Below are 14,068 nucleotides of genomic sequence, written 5' to 3'. Positions count from 1 at the left end.
CACCAAAACTTTTTCAGCACATTACTCTGAGAAATGATAACATGCAGAAGTGTCAAAGACACCGCGCACATGTCCTCCTCTGGGGGAATATCCAGTTTTGGAAAATATGCTGACTTGCTCGCACATGAACCTCAAACTCAAGCAGACAGCTGCTTTTGAAGAAGAGGAAGAATTATTCTGCTGATGAAGTGGTAGTAAGAAAAAAGGTGCACAGACTCAGCTTTGAACGATGTTTTAGTTTCATTTGAAGCGTCACATACCTCCCTATGGTGTCACTTAACTTTGACTGTTCTGCCTACTGTTATAACTTCTCACAAAACTACATAGGATAAACTGATACACGTTTCCTCTTCCGTGTTATTTGTAGCTAAGCAGGGCTAATGGCACAACCAACACAGAGTGTATGTTTCATTTTCAGGGGGGGGGACGACTCCTTCCCTGTAACACACCTCCCAACCGTAGCCGTCTACCTCTTAATTCCAGGGCACGCTGACTGGCAGCAGTAAAGCCTGGCCACGCTCACACTGCTCCAGCTGCTACCGTTCAGAGAGTTGGGGGGGGATTACAGCAACCAGCTCACTCTGTACCATCCCATTCTTCCTCTTCACTCTCTATCCCTCCATCATTTCATTCATTCAATCCGTTGCTGTCACGCAATCTACAACTCCGCCCCTCAGGCCCAACTAAACACACATTCACACACCGCACATCCACGTACGTGATCGCACGGACTAACCCACAGATGAACTCATCCGTGCGAGTTAGGCAGTCTGAGATACAGTGATATGAAATCCCCACATGGAGGCTGCAGGACTCTGACAGAGGACATCCAACGATATCCAATAATCCACCGCATTAACCAAGAGAAGAGCATCTGTCGGATTTTTGATTAACGCCCCTTTTTCAGCACTTTACACCACAACAGAAGTCAAATTGACTCTTAATACATTCTGCAAACACTCATAGGTCAGTCATTAATGGAAGGTGTGAAGCATTTAGTCAATCACCAACAAGTTTGATTCAGTGAAATCACTTAGGGATGACTCAACACCTCGTATTAGAGCTACTGTGAATCTGACGTGTGTTGATTCAATAAGTTGCTCATCACTCACCCTGACACCTCGAGTACTAAACATGTCGAGACAAGCTCATGAATCACTGAGAGTGTTTAATGGGGATTAAGACGCTCAGTCAGTTTATGTGACAGTCAGGACCGTGCTGCCAAGAAACCATATTCACTCTCACCTTGTTCAGAAAGATGTCACAGAAAAGTTTTCTGTAACAGCATTCATTTCAAAATAATCAAACAAAATATGGGTATTTTTTCTTAAGAGAGGAGTATTATTTTTAGGGATGCACGGTATTATCGGCACAATATCGGTGTCGGCAGATAAAAGCTTAAAAACACGTTTATCGGTATCAGCAGATATGAAAATTTCTGCCGATAAGCATAGCCGATAAGGTGCTATTCAGTTAGGATTATTATTATTTTCCATCTGAAAAATAAGCTCCTTAAATAAAATGTAGCACTTCATTTATTTGCACTGCAGAGCTCTGTGTCTGTCACCAGGTTGTTACTGTAGCTCTAAAATAATCAAATGCAACTTGGTTATGTTTAAAAATGCATTGTACATTTAAAGTTCATGTGATCTAAAGAAATTATTTTTCTGTATTTCAATACTGAATGTCTTGAGTTTGAAAAAATAATACATTTCTTATTTATGGTAAAAACAAATGTTTTTTGTCTTGTTTTATGTGTGTCTCTTAAACAAATAAGACAGTCACAATAAGAGTAACATATAAATTCCAGTATAGGATAGACTTAGCTGTCTTTACAGTGAAAAAAAAAACAAACAAAAAAAAAAACTTGTGATTATCGGTATCGGCCAAAAGGAGTTTCGATATATCGGCATATCGGATATCGGCAAAAATCCAATATCGTGCATCCCTAATTATTTTCATGCCAACCATCTTTTTTTTTTGTCTTTGACCCAAAACCTTTTAGGCCCAGATCTTTCTGGGACTCAAAGTTGGACAATATTTAAAACTGTTGCTGCAGACTAGGGTCATTCAGCCTGGCTCACACCGTAAAGGTAGTCACTCGGTCCCCAAGCTAATGATAGGCGAGTACAGGTACCAGGTCTCGGTTTCCGGCCAATACTGTTTCTCTTCTATACTATTTCTTGGTATCTGGTACTTGTGAAGGCTGCCTATATCAGCAGCCGATATCCAAGCCAAAAAAATCTTACGTCAAGTAAGTTCTCCTCGCCAGTAGTTAGCACCACATTGCCGCAGTTTGACACCACCCAAAGCAAATGTGCGTCATGGTTCTGTTCAGACAATATGAATGAACCAGGGTGAGTTGCCAGTTGAAGTGTTTTATTTTGCACTTCAGTTTATTCAAAAATGACAAAAAATCTGTTGTTCATCAGTTGTTAGTTTTATTCTGCACTTTCGCTGACTTATGAACAACAAATTGTAGTCAGATGGGTTGTTTGTGTTTTATTTTGGACTTAACCACAGAGTGGCTCTTTGTTCAAAATGATTTGTCACTGTTAAATGAAGTTCATGTATCAAAAGTAAAAGTTGCATCAGTGAGGAATCAGTGAGTACTCAAGAGAGAGTACTTGTTTTGGTATCATTCTGAAAAAAAGTGGTTTTGAACATCCCTACTTCAAGCCATTACAATTTACACACCACAACATCATGAAATCATCTGTTGTTCCAGTTTCTGTGTGACTGTAATACATTATCAAAGCCTTTTACTAAAGAGCCAAAACAACAACCCCCAACAAAGAGGAAATCCTAGACCACCTCTTCATCCCCAGAGTCCCAGTGCAGTCAGTGTTCTGAGTCAGAACCCTTCAGTGCCCAAGCCAATGTCTCATGAGTCCAAAAACGTAGGGTTCACGCTGGTCTCAAGTCTGAGTGAAGTACACTGAGACCTTTCTTAAGTTTGAACAAACATGATATCCAATCCTGATATCAATCCTGATTTCATCAACATCGTTAGGTCATTGCATTGTGGGTTATTATGGGATTCAAGCACACTGGGTTGGACTCTCCAAAGTGCTAAGTTTTACTTTTAACCTACATTCAGGGTTGTTCACATGACCCAAGCTACAGGGTGATTTTAACCATTCTGTTCGTTTAATAAGTTTCTACCAGTGATTTTACTGCAAAGCCTAAGAGACAGAACAGACTCTGCCAACATTTATTTGATTATTTCCTAATTACTGGGGGCCGCCCCAGATTGCCTTGTACCCACTTAGAAATTAAAGCCCTGCATTGGACCACAAGATGTAGGTTAATGGTGGCTGTATTGACTTTTTATAAATCAATAATAGTGATAAATCACTATTAGAAACCAGGGATCCTTTTTTATCACTTTTCCTGGAAAGGCTCAGAGTTTTCTGGTGACTCATGAGCCTCAGAATGAAGATTGTTGGCTGTGACTTTCTCAAAGTGATTCTTTACAAGTCCTGGCAGCATTAGACTGCAACAAATCATCTGACAGGAGGCCCTTTAAGATTTGGCCTGAGCTGATCAACAAACCGCAACCTGACAATTTACATTACTACAGCCGCCTCAGCCAACAGACCGAATATTCATCAAACATGAGTGTCTCACATTATTTCACATATCTAACAGGCATCGAGTTTAGTTGAGTTGCTTCATTGAGCTGCTGTGACATGAAACAGCCGAATCAAAGTCAGCCTGGTGCAAGGAATTACTGTACAGTCACAGAATAAATCACTGTTTTAACAGCTTCATTGATTTTACAGTGAACATTACTGGCTGTGCAGGAGTATTGATGAACCCAGACCGTAAACACTCTATTGGGGTCAAGCTGTCTGCTACACATCAGCTCACTAATTACATGATAATCAGCCTGTCTCAATTACAAGGCTACTGTAGAACATGTATCATTATAATGTGCTTTTTTACAAGGGGAAAAAACTACATCAAAAAAGGATGACATGACTGTTTAAAAAAAGTGAAGGCAAAATTATCAGTGATGTGAATTTTTTATACTTTTGTCTTATGCAGTTTTTGTTCTGTTTTCTTACACTGTTAATTTTCCACAGACAATCAGTTGTAGGAAGATATTTGATGTATAACCCAACACTATTCTCTTATCATCATCATCATCATGACTGTCTACTTTAAACAGACAGAGAAGGTTGTCAGACTACAGACCGTGCTGACTTGGAAACTTTTCAGTGTTATATTAGGAAATAAATGTAATTTTGTGGTTAGCAAAAGGGGCGGGGCAACAAAAGCTAAATTAGAAAAGTAGAGGTATTTTGGCTTCATTTTAAAACAGTGGGAGGTGATGGAGAAACATTGTCCATCTTTATAAAGTTAATGTTCTAAACCAGTGTTACCCAACCCTGGTCCTGGGGTACCCCTGCCCTGCATGTTTTAGATGTTACCCCACTCCAGCACACCTGATTCAAATGAATGGCTCGTTATCAGGCTCGGGCAGAGCTTGATGACAAGCTGATCGTTTGAATCAGGTGTGCTGGAGTCGGGAACACAAAAAACATACAGGGCAGGGGGTCCCCAGGACCAGGATTGGGAAACACTGGTCTAAACAATAATTATTTCTTCAGTAAAACTGACTCTATCCAAAACTAGGGATGTTCTGAAGTGACTGATACCCATGTACTTTAAACTGATATTTAAAGTTCAACAAGCCAACCAGTCCAAGGGTGAGAAGAAAAATAAATAAATGACCAGTTATTCTGGTGCTGACTAGTTGGGGTGAAGTCTCTTAACTACTGCACCCTCAAACAAACCCTCAGTTTGGAGTAGGGATGGGACTGAATTAGGTACTTTTATAGGTACCTGCCAAATTCTGTCTGTAGTACTGAGTACTGATTCATGAAAAATCATACGGTTCCATGTTGAGGTACCAAAATGAGAGCGATAGTAGCAAGGCAGCATCAACTTTGTCCTTGCATGAGGATTTAGTGCCAAAAAGAGGAGCTACCTCAGTGATGTGGAGGTTGTCTAAATGACCACAGACACACAGCAAAACACTTTAAGTGCAAAATGTGCAGGGAAACCATTACCCCGAAGGTTGGCAACACCACAAACATGTTCCACCACCCAAAGCTGAAACACACAGCCGAATACAACCAGGCTATGGAGACACGTGAGGAGGACGTGTAAGCTACGGCATCATCGGTGCAATATTTTGCTTCTACGATGGATGAGTGGCTGAGCCAAATGTCTGAACCCTACATCAGCATTACCCTTAATTCACACATAAAGTGTGAGAGCAGCGCAGTTTTGCCGTTTTTGGTCGCTTGCCCAAAATTACTGGTTGTGTCTCTGCAGGGCTGCGCAGCATAGTGCAGGGCAGTGCCCATAGCAGCTGGATACCCAAAATCCCAAGATCACAGGAGAACCACACGTTCTTGCAGGAATCCCACCTATGACAGCATACTTTCATGGTAATGAATTAGTATGTTAAGCTCATCTGGCCCTCCCAAAACTTCAGCTCCTTCAATCCATGCCTATGTCGTATAGAATTATGAAGTTTTTCACCTGCAAGATTAACATTTTAGTAGTAGTAAATGATTGGAAAGTGGCTTCCATACTGTGTGCGCAATAAAAATACTGTTATTCAGAAGCAGCAACCACTTTTTTTTCCCCCATATCATCATAAATATCCTTATCGTAAATGTCCTGAAGATATTGTGATATAATTGAGGCTGTATCACCCCTACCTTTCACGTTGGAAAAGATATGGTACCGATGCGTAGTACCTCGCAATTGGTATCTGAACTCAATGGTACCAATTTTTGGTTCGTTTGTGTGTTTTTATGTGGTAATAAATATTAGTTTGTTTGACTATAAAATCTCCAAGTTTTTCAATTTATTTCTATAAACTTGCAAAGCTGCGTTCATGTTCAGCATGGAAAATTGCCTACTCTTCCACTCACTCACAGTCACAAGGATGTGTTTAGGTACTAAAAGATGGTACCGTTTGATTTTACGCTAATCTGTACTAAGACAGAATTCAGTCGGTACCCATAGAAGTACCTGATTTGGTACCCATCCCTGTTGAGAATCAAATATGTGGAATTAAAAAAACTTTGAGATTTTATTATTAGACAGATAATATTCATTACCACATAAACACACACAAAAGTACTGAAAATTGGTACGGTTAAGTACCAATACTGATTGCCGGATATCGTTACAAATGTGAAAGGTACTCATCCCTACTTTGGAGGATAAACAAATAGCTGTGAGCATCATCAAGCAGCATCAAGCAGCCTCACGCTCTTTGAGGTGTGTAGCAGTTGCAGATCAGACCAGGAGAAGCTTCATTTCTGCTAGTGTTGACACCAAAGCTCAGCGGAGAGATGAGGGGAATCTGACAAAAACTTGAGGGTCTCATTTCGACCCCATCCCCCACTGTGCTTGATTTATATTCTCCCAGAAGATATCCCCTCTTAGCTGTTTATTTTTTTATTAATCATTTCATGACCAAACTATGTCGAGGAGTATGAAGTGGGTGTGAACTTGTTACATGAGAGCATAAACTGCAGAATGACCCCCTGCTGTTGATTTTATTTTAGCTGTGTGACAGAGACCTGAATCCACACCCATATGAAGTTTGAAATGCTTAAGTTCATTCATCATTAATTCACCACCGTTCACTTGAATGATGATCCAGGGCGTAATCATCTTATCCTCTGTCCAAATTTGTAACATAACCCCAGCATCTCAACATTCCCTCAACGCTGCCCGCTCTGTGACAGAAAGCATCCTAACAGCTGACTCACATCCAGGCGTGGATACTGTATAATGAGGAGACAGCAGCTGAGGGATCAATAAATGAGCTTATGTCTAAAAATGATTCCTGAACTGCTGAAGGCTGGGAGGAAACAAGTCAACATGAAGAGAGGAGAGGTGAGATAATGTTTTTCATGGTGTAAGGCTAATAAAGCTGCCCCAGTCCTGGGTTTATCTACCCTCAGTATTGTCTGGCAGGAGCAGAGCAAATGGATAAGAAGAGGTTGATGGATTTCCTTTGCTTCCTGATTCCTAGACGGACGCTGACCTTGAAGAGAGGGTCCTGCCTCTGTTAGGACGTCAGTATCAGATTTCCTGCACCCCAGATTTAACCCTGACTCTCCCATGACCTGGTAAACTCTTACATGAGCTTACACAAGATAATGCTTGGAAGTCCCATGATGAGTTATGACTGCCTGTCAAGGGAGGAAAATGAGAAAACACAACTGTAGGTGATCCATCAGATGTTTTTAAGGACAGTCAATAGCTCACAGGTTCAGTCAATTGACATTCCACAGGCGGGGAGGGATTCAGGATCTGTACGGCTGAGTGACTCGTGGAACCTGTCTATTCACTTAAATACTTCCCCTCTCGCTTCCTTCCTTCCTTCCTTACTTCCCCCTCCTAGGAGGTTCATTATGTCCGGACTCACCCCTTCCTTCCAATGCTCCTTCCTCTTCCTCCTCTGTGTTTGTTTATTCCAAAGGAAATCTCTTTTTTACTCCATGAGGCAAAATAAAGAATCCAGATATGTTTCTCTGTGTTAGCTTGGCATTTAAACACAACACTTCAATCACCCAAGTCTTCAGATGTCACTGGTGACAGTGTGCAGCAGAGGAATATGACTCTTGAGTCCAATCTACATTTTTATGGAGCCACCATAGAGGTTACAAACTCAACATCCTCAGTTTGATGTTTCCTTTCTTTTTCTATCTAAAGAGTAAAAGCTACAGCAGTGACTCCTCTAAAACACCAGGGGGTTTCTCAAAGCAAAGAGATCACATTTTGATGTAAAGGTCGACCACATGATGGGTCTGCCTTTCATTTTTGGCATCAGTCAACCAAATAAAATTGACATTTTTAGAATAAAGAAGGAAAAAGGTCATGAGTGTTTCTATTATTTTAGCAGTTATAGTTGAACAGAAATAAACACTGACAGAAATTAAGCTGAAGTCCTTCCTGTGCCTTTCGTTGTCACAATGCGAGTCAAAGTAAGGAAAAAACTACCGTATTTTCCACACCATAAGGCACACCTAAAAGCCTTCAGCTTTCTCAAAAGCCGACAGTGCGCCTTATAATCCGATGCGCCTTATATATGGATCAATATTGATTAATCATGGCTACTGTAGTCAAGGGGCATCACCGGAGTAACAGCAGTAAGCATTAAGAACCTGTAAAAAGGAATTCTGCTAAGTGCTAACGTTAGCTCACAGGCTGGCCCGGGCTTCTTCTCTTATTTATTGTTAGAGCAATACAGCGCCCCCCAAAGGTCTGACATTTGAACTGATCTCTGGAAACGGCTTCGTCTTTACAGTGCACTTTTTTAAGGACGGCACAGAAAATAGTTGGATAGGAAAATGTGCGGCTCCGTGTGGATGTAGCCTGAGTTTGACTGACTTATTGACTGTTTTGTTGACATTCCCTTTAGCGCAGCTCCATCTAGTGGATGCATAACGCAACCCCAGCCACTACTATAGCTTTTACTCTATGCACCTTATAATGCGGTGCGCCCTATATATGAAAACAGTTTCGAATAAGCCATTCATTGAAGGTGCGCCCTACACTCCGAAGCGCCTTATAGTGCGGAAAATACGGTACATTTCATCAGTCATTGAAAATCTAACTACTGTTTGACAAATAAACTATTTTAAAACCCTTAAAACAATTACCAACAAGTAGTAACAATACTGTCAACTGCAATGTGAAGTTTATAGCTGCAAAATATACACATAGAAATTGGTCCTCTCAAATCTAGAGGCAGGAATCTTCAAATGTGGGATCATGCTTCAAATGCTAATCCTCAAAGTGGTTTCACGTCTTTCTGCCTAAAGTAAATTTTAAACTTAACAAAAGTGACTGAAGTAAAGCTACTTGGATCAAATGTGGCAGTCTCAAACGTAGTGCTGTAAATTGACCTAAACTAACTGCAGTTTTTCTATTCTTATAGTTGATTAGCAGCTATGCCCAAAGGTCACTAGTAAAAACCCCAAGGTATAAATGGGTTTATCCAAATACTGCAAAGCAATGATGCAAAACTGCTCATTATTTTGAAATAAAACTATGCAAGTCTGTTCAGGAGATCTTGTCGATAAAACTATGATGAAGCAAACTCTAAAAGTGGGGAAGGTTTGTTTTTATTTTGGGGCTGTTTGCTTATTTTAAAAGCCAAACCAACCTTCAGCTACTCCTCCTAAACAAAGTCCTCTTTTCAGGGTTGATAACCCACATTAGATTTTGGTCAGCATGCTCAAAGTGGCTAATTTCATCAGCACAAAATACTTAATGGACTTCAGTGAGATCATGGGTGACCTGTGAGAATTAGAGATAACCAAAGTTCAATTTTGGTTGCTTAGTAGTGATCACAAGGCTGTTGTGTTATGTTGAGGCTATTAAGAAAGTCTAGATCCCACACAGGACCCCCTCCTCTTTCCCCTCCACAATCAGCTCATCCTATGAACAGATACAAGCTCCCTCAGGATGAGAGCCTCACACAGCAGAGAGCAGAGATGCTGACAGCTCAATCAGACACAAAACAAGAGCAAACTTCATGGAGATGTGAAACAAGCCTTTGAGTTTGGTACAGGAAACATGGTAAAGCAGACTTGAGACTGATTAGATAGGGGGAAAATAACAGGCAATAATGCTTTGTTCTGGTCACAATTGATCCTCACTGAACTCCCCACTCAGGCTACACTCTGAAACGGGTGACAGTGGAATTTGAGACTGGCAAGAAGTTTCTGCAAATGAATAGGCTCAGGGACAGTTATACTGCGGCAGAAAATAAAGAGTAGATTTGGGTTAATAATAAAACAGATGCTTTTCTTTTTAAGACATTTTCATCAGTGGAAATATTTATTCTTAGTGGCACAAGTCCGGCTGTGGTATTTCTATAAAACGGTTGCAGTAAATGCTTTTCAAGACTTTGCCCTCTGCCTCTGACCAATTGATACAACACAGGACTAAAATTTCCCTGATTTACTTACTTCACATACATAAAAAAGTATAACATATTGAGTTCTGGTAGATGATATATGTATAAATAAGTTCACATTGGCAAAGAAAGATGTTGTCATGACTGGTGTAAGGAGGACTATGAGAATACTCCACTATAAAAAATTGAAATGAGGAGTTTTGTTGAAGGAGCAGGATGTGACCTAGTGCAGGCGGTTTATTCATCTATTAATTATAAGCAGATACGAAGGTGTGGACCATGACAATAATAGTCCCATTCAGGTAGAGCTCAGGTGAGAGTGTAGCAGGTGGGAAAAGGTTTGATGCAACGTGACCACGGCCTCTCACAACCTTTCTTTACTGCTAAGTTTGTTAGCTAGCTAGTAGAGGCGAGCCAGGCTAAAGCCAATTAGATGAGCCTAAAGAAACCAGGGAGAACAAACTGAGCAGGAAATGGAGGAAATAGGTCCTTTTTTTTTTTTTTTAAGAAATGTCTATCTACTCAAAGAATGATCCAACTAATTTTGAACTATTTACACCTGCAAAAATGAAGCAAGCCTGAGCCAGTGGAGTCAATATTTCAGTGGAAGCATGATTACAGTTTTGGATTTCTTATGCAATACATCATATTTTTCTCTATCCTGAAATGAAACCACCAGATATAGAATTATAACTTCTCAAACAATGACTTCCACAAAGAATTGCTAATGGGTTGTGGAGATTTTTCAAACTAGGAGCAGCTTTATTTCCTGGAAACACAGAAAATTCTCCAGTATCTCCATGTTCTCCTGTTCTGTTAAAGTGAGTGTTGTTGTAGCTGTGAGAGACCCAGCTGAGAGCAAACAGAAATTCCAGGTGGAGTTTGATCCAGTATGCATTTATCCGCCTTTTTTCTGACTATTGTGAAGCTGTTCACATGAATTCAGCAGCTCTTCAGACACCCAGAGGAGAACTGGTTTAAGACCGGGAGTGTCTCCTGTGTCATGCTTGATAACTGTCAACCTCTCGGGCCTAATATCTGATCACTTTGTCAGGCTTACAGCAGAGCAACAAGCAACAGGACATTTGAGGGATGGGATTGGATCAGATCCATAATGAATTCAGGGACGTAGATCCGTCCCACCTCTTATTTCTCCACGCGGTAATCTGGCTGGGGGAGGATTGGAGTGTAATCTGGATAGAAGGAGGGAGACAGGGAGGGAAGGAGGGAGGGAGAATGACAATCCTCCATGTGATTCTTCTTCATTTCATTGATTTCCGGGACAGAGTTATGTTGGTTGGAGCACTTAGTGTTTGGTGTGTTTAATGACTCCTTGGCAGTTTGAAAAAGCAGCATAAGTCCTGCATACTTAAAAAAAAACCTTTAAAGTTATTGGAAGCATGACTCAAAGTAATAAGGAACTATTTCTTCTTGCTTAGTTTTTCTGAATTAAATATTGACCTGTGTAATATTTCAAGGAATATTATAGTTTTATAGTTATAGTTTTAACATCATGCTAATTAACATGATGCTAATTAAAAGAAAAATTATGGGAATAATTAAAGGTTTCATTTTTGTTTCTTAACGAGACAATTTGTCTTGAAATTGCATCTTTTACCCGTAGAAAAGCTGTTTTTTTCAGATTAAGTTAAAGCCTCTGAAATGACAAAATAAATGCATCTTTTGTTAGTTTGCAATTTAAAAAGCATCCTCTGGCTGCACATATTCAAACAGAAATCTAACTTTTGAATGTGCTGAAAAGGGTCTGTAAAAAAGATCATAGTAAAAAAAACATTCATTACAAGCTAAAACTTCAAAATTAGACTGGATTAGGGTGTGACTTTATCAGAAATGAGTCTTTAGAGGCTGAAGAGTTTTTCTTGGTGTGTCACCTGTATAACAAGCTCCATGTGATAGCTGAGATAAGAGCTCAAACAGTGACAGCGTGGGAACATCTCTGTCTTCACACAAATATGTCAGCAATCACACTCCATTGAAAGCACCTAACCACAAACCTATCCAGTAAAGTGATATATATATATATATATATATATATATATATATATATATATATATATATATATATATATATATATATATATATATATTTATATATATATTTATATAGTTATAAATTAATGATTAAAGTGAGGTCAAATGTGCAGTTTATGGTGTTTATCCACAACAACACATGCAGCTCTGCAGCTCAGTAGTGGAGTCCTCCTGACGATGAATGAGCAGATTACAGACTCAGGCTAAGCTTGCATAACTTTGTGTACTGTGACAGTGCAGCTTCACCATACTCCATGCTGCCTCAAGGGCTGCTGGGTACAACCCAACCACCACACACAGCTGCACGTGAACTCAGCACCATGATAATAAACCAAAGGGTGAAACAGAAAGTTCAGCCTCCAAGCACGAGCAAACGGACGAGCAGGAAAACTGCAGAAACAGCCACCTCCCGTTTATTGCTGCTAACACGGTCAACAACAACCACTGCGCAGTCCGCTCGCAGCTTTTCTACAGTTTCCAAGGAGCACCTGAAGGCAGCAGGATCCTCCACCACCGTGGCTGTGATGCGTGCTGTGAGATCACTCATCCAAAATCACCGTCACTCCACTGCTACAAAGAGCACGCATGTCCACGCGCTAACCCCACGCTCGCTGCAAACCCCGCGTGTCCCCACGCACGTAAGAAAAACTCGACAGTTAGTATTTAGAGTTGACTCACCGTTTGTTGTGTGTTTTTTGACAGTTTGTCTGGAGTCTCTGAGCGTCGCTGTCACCGCTACGATCCGCCCACCCGACTGTGAACTCTGCTGGCCTCAGACTAACGTGCTCCACCCCGGAGCTGCTCTCCTCCAATCACAGAGCGGAGCTAATGATTGACATTCATTTGAACCAATGACATATAGAGCCTGCTCAGGGTGACAAGGCCGTTGTCCAATCACAGGTTTGAAATCCCGGGCAGGCCTTTCATCGTCACAGTTTGTACTTTTGACAGACACCTTGCACATACAATAGAGAAGTTTTGACTCCTTTTACGGGACGGTGCCGGTCCAATCGTTGGAAAGAACGGGCTCTGGATACGGACAAGGCCCAGGAAGACGCCCTGAAACCGCCTAGATGACTGGAATGTCACCAGGATGACAGTAGTCAGTTATTATAGAAAATACAGACTCCGCCAGACGAGAGACAGCACACCGGTACAACAAAGAAGACATGCTGTCTGATCATTAGGTCCATGCTGCTCTTTTTGAATTAGGCTATTAAATCATTTCCTCATGTTTTAAGAATTTTTATCTTAGCTATTCCCTCATATTCTCAGGCACTTATTAGAACTATTTCAACTGATTGCACACGACTAGACATACACCTGAGAAACACTCTTTATAAAACCGATCTTTAAAGTAGATTTCTGACCCATTTCTCAGGCCACGTTTTAAGACATGATAACTTTCCAAAAAATCAGGGAGGGGAAATCAAAAGCAGTGAAACTTCCAAACGGTCCAACCTCAGACATTTTGGTGTATAGTGACATCTTGTGGCAGAAATTGTGAACATCAGCCTCCCTTAAGCTTTCACTTCATTGCTCTGTCTTGGGTTGGAAGGAAATAACAGTAAATTTACTTGAGTACATTTGTTTATGTGTCGCTGGGGTTCTATTGTCATCTATGTGAAAGGAATGTATGTACTTTTCACTGCATTACATTTAATGAAAGTTCTTATCACTTGCGTCTTTCACTCTGAAATCAGCTGATGAATTTCTGTCCGATTTTTAAAGGCCCCATATTATGCAAAAATCACTTTATTAAGCCTGTTAGTGAAATTGTGGGTCTTTTGCTTCCCCACAAAATGTGATATTTAATGACAAAACCTGTGCCTAGTAGTGCTTGTGAATGTAAAATCCTGACCTAAAACAAGCTGCTTGGATTTTGGGGATTTGCTGACGTCAGCGATTACCTTTTTTGACCAATTAGCAGCAAGTCTGACCTGATTTGTCCACCGGAGCAGATACCTCCCTTCCCACTCCCCATGCCAAAGTTGAAGAAGAGCCATCACTGCTTTGTTTTTGGCTGTAAACAGCCACATAGTTCCATGCACA

The 14,068-nt window shown here is 40.6% G+C and overlaps 1 protein-coding gene across 8 annotated transcripts in view; it reads right to left on the bottom strand.

The window, feature by feature from the left end:
• The window catches only part of LOC141807671 (uncharacterized), a 170,740-nt gene extending 157,960 nt beyond the window's left edge, over window positions 1–12,780 (bottom strand). For all 8 annotated transcript variants that reach the window (XM_074693815.1, XM_074693814.1, XM_074693818.1 and 5 more), the window contains exon 1: window positions 12,695–12,780. The gene's annotated coding sequence lies outside the window, so the exon portion shown is untranslated. The remainder of the gene's footprint in view (window positions 1–12,694) is intronic.
• Window positions 12,781–14,068: the final 1,288 nt, after the last annotated feature.

This window comes from Halichoeres trimaculatus, unplaced genomic scaffold, assembly GCF_033239565.1.
Source record: "Halichoeres trimaculatus isolate MK-OKI-2021-1 unplaced genomic scaffold, fHalTri1.1 fHalTri1_scaffold_18, whole genome shotgun sequence".
Lineage (NCBI taxonomy): Eukaryota > Metazoa > Chordata > Actinopteri > Labriformes > Labridae > Halichoeres > Halichoeres trimaculatus.
Note: the sequence above shows the minus strand (reverse complement) of the source record. Positions and strands in the feature narration are given on the sequence as shown.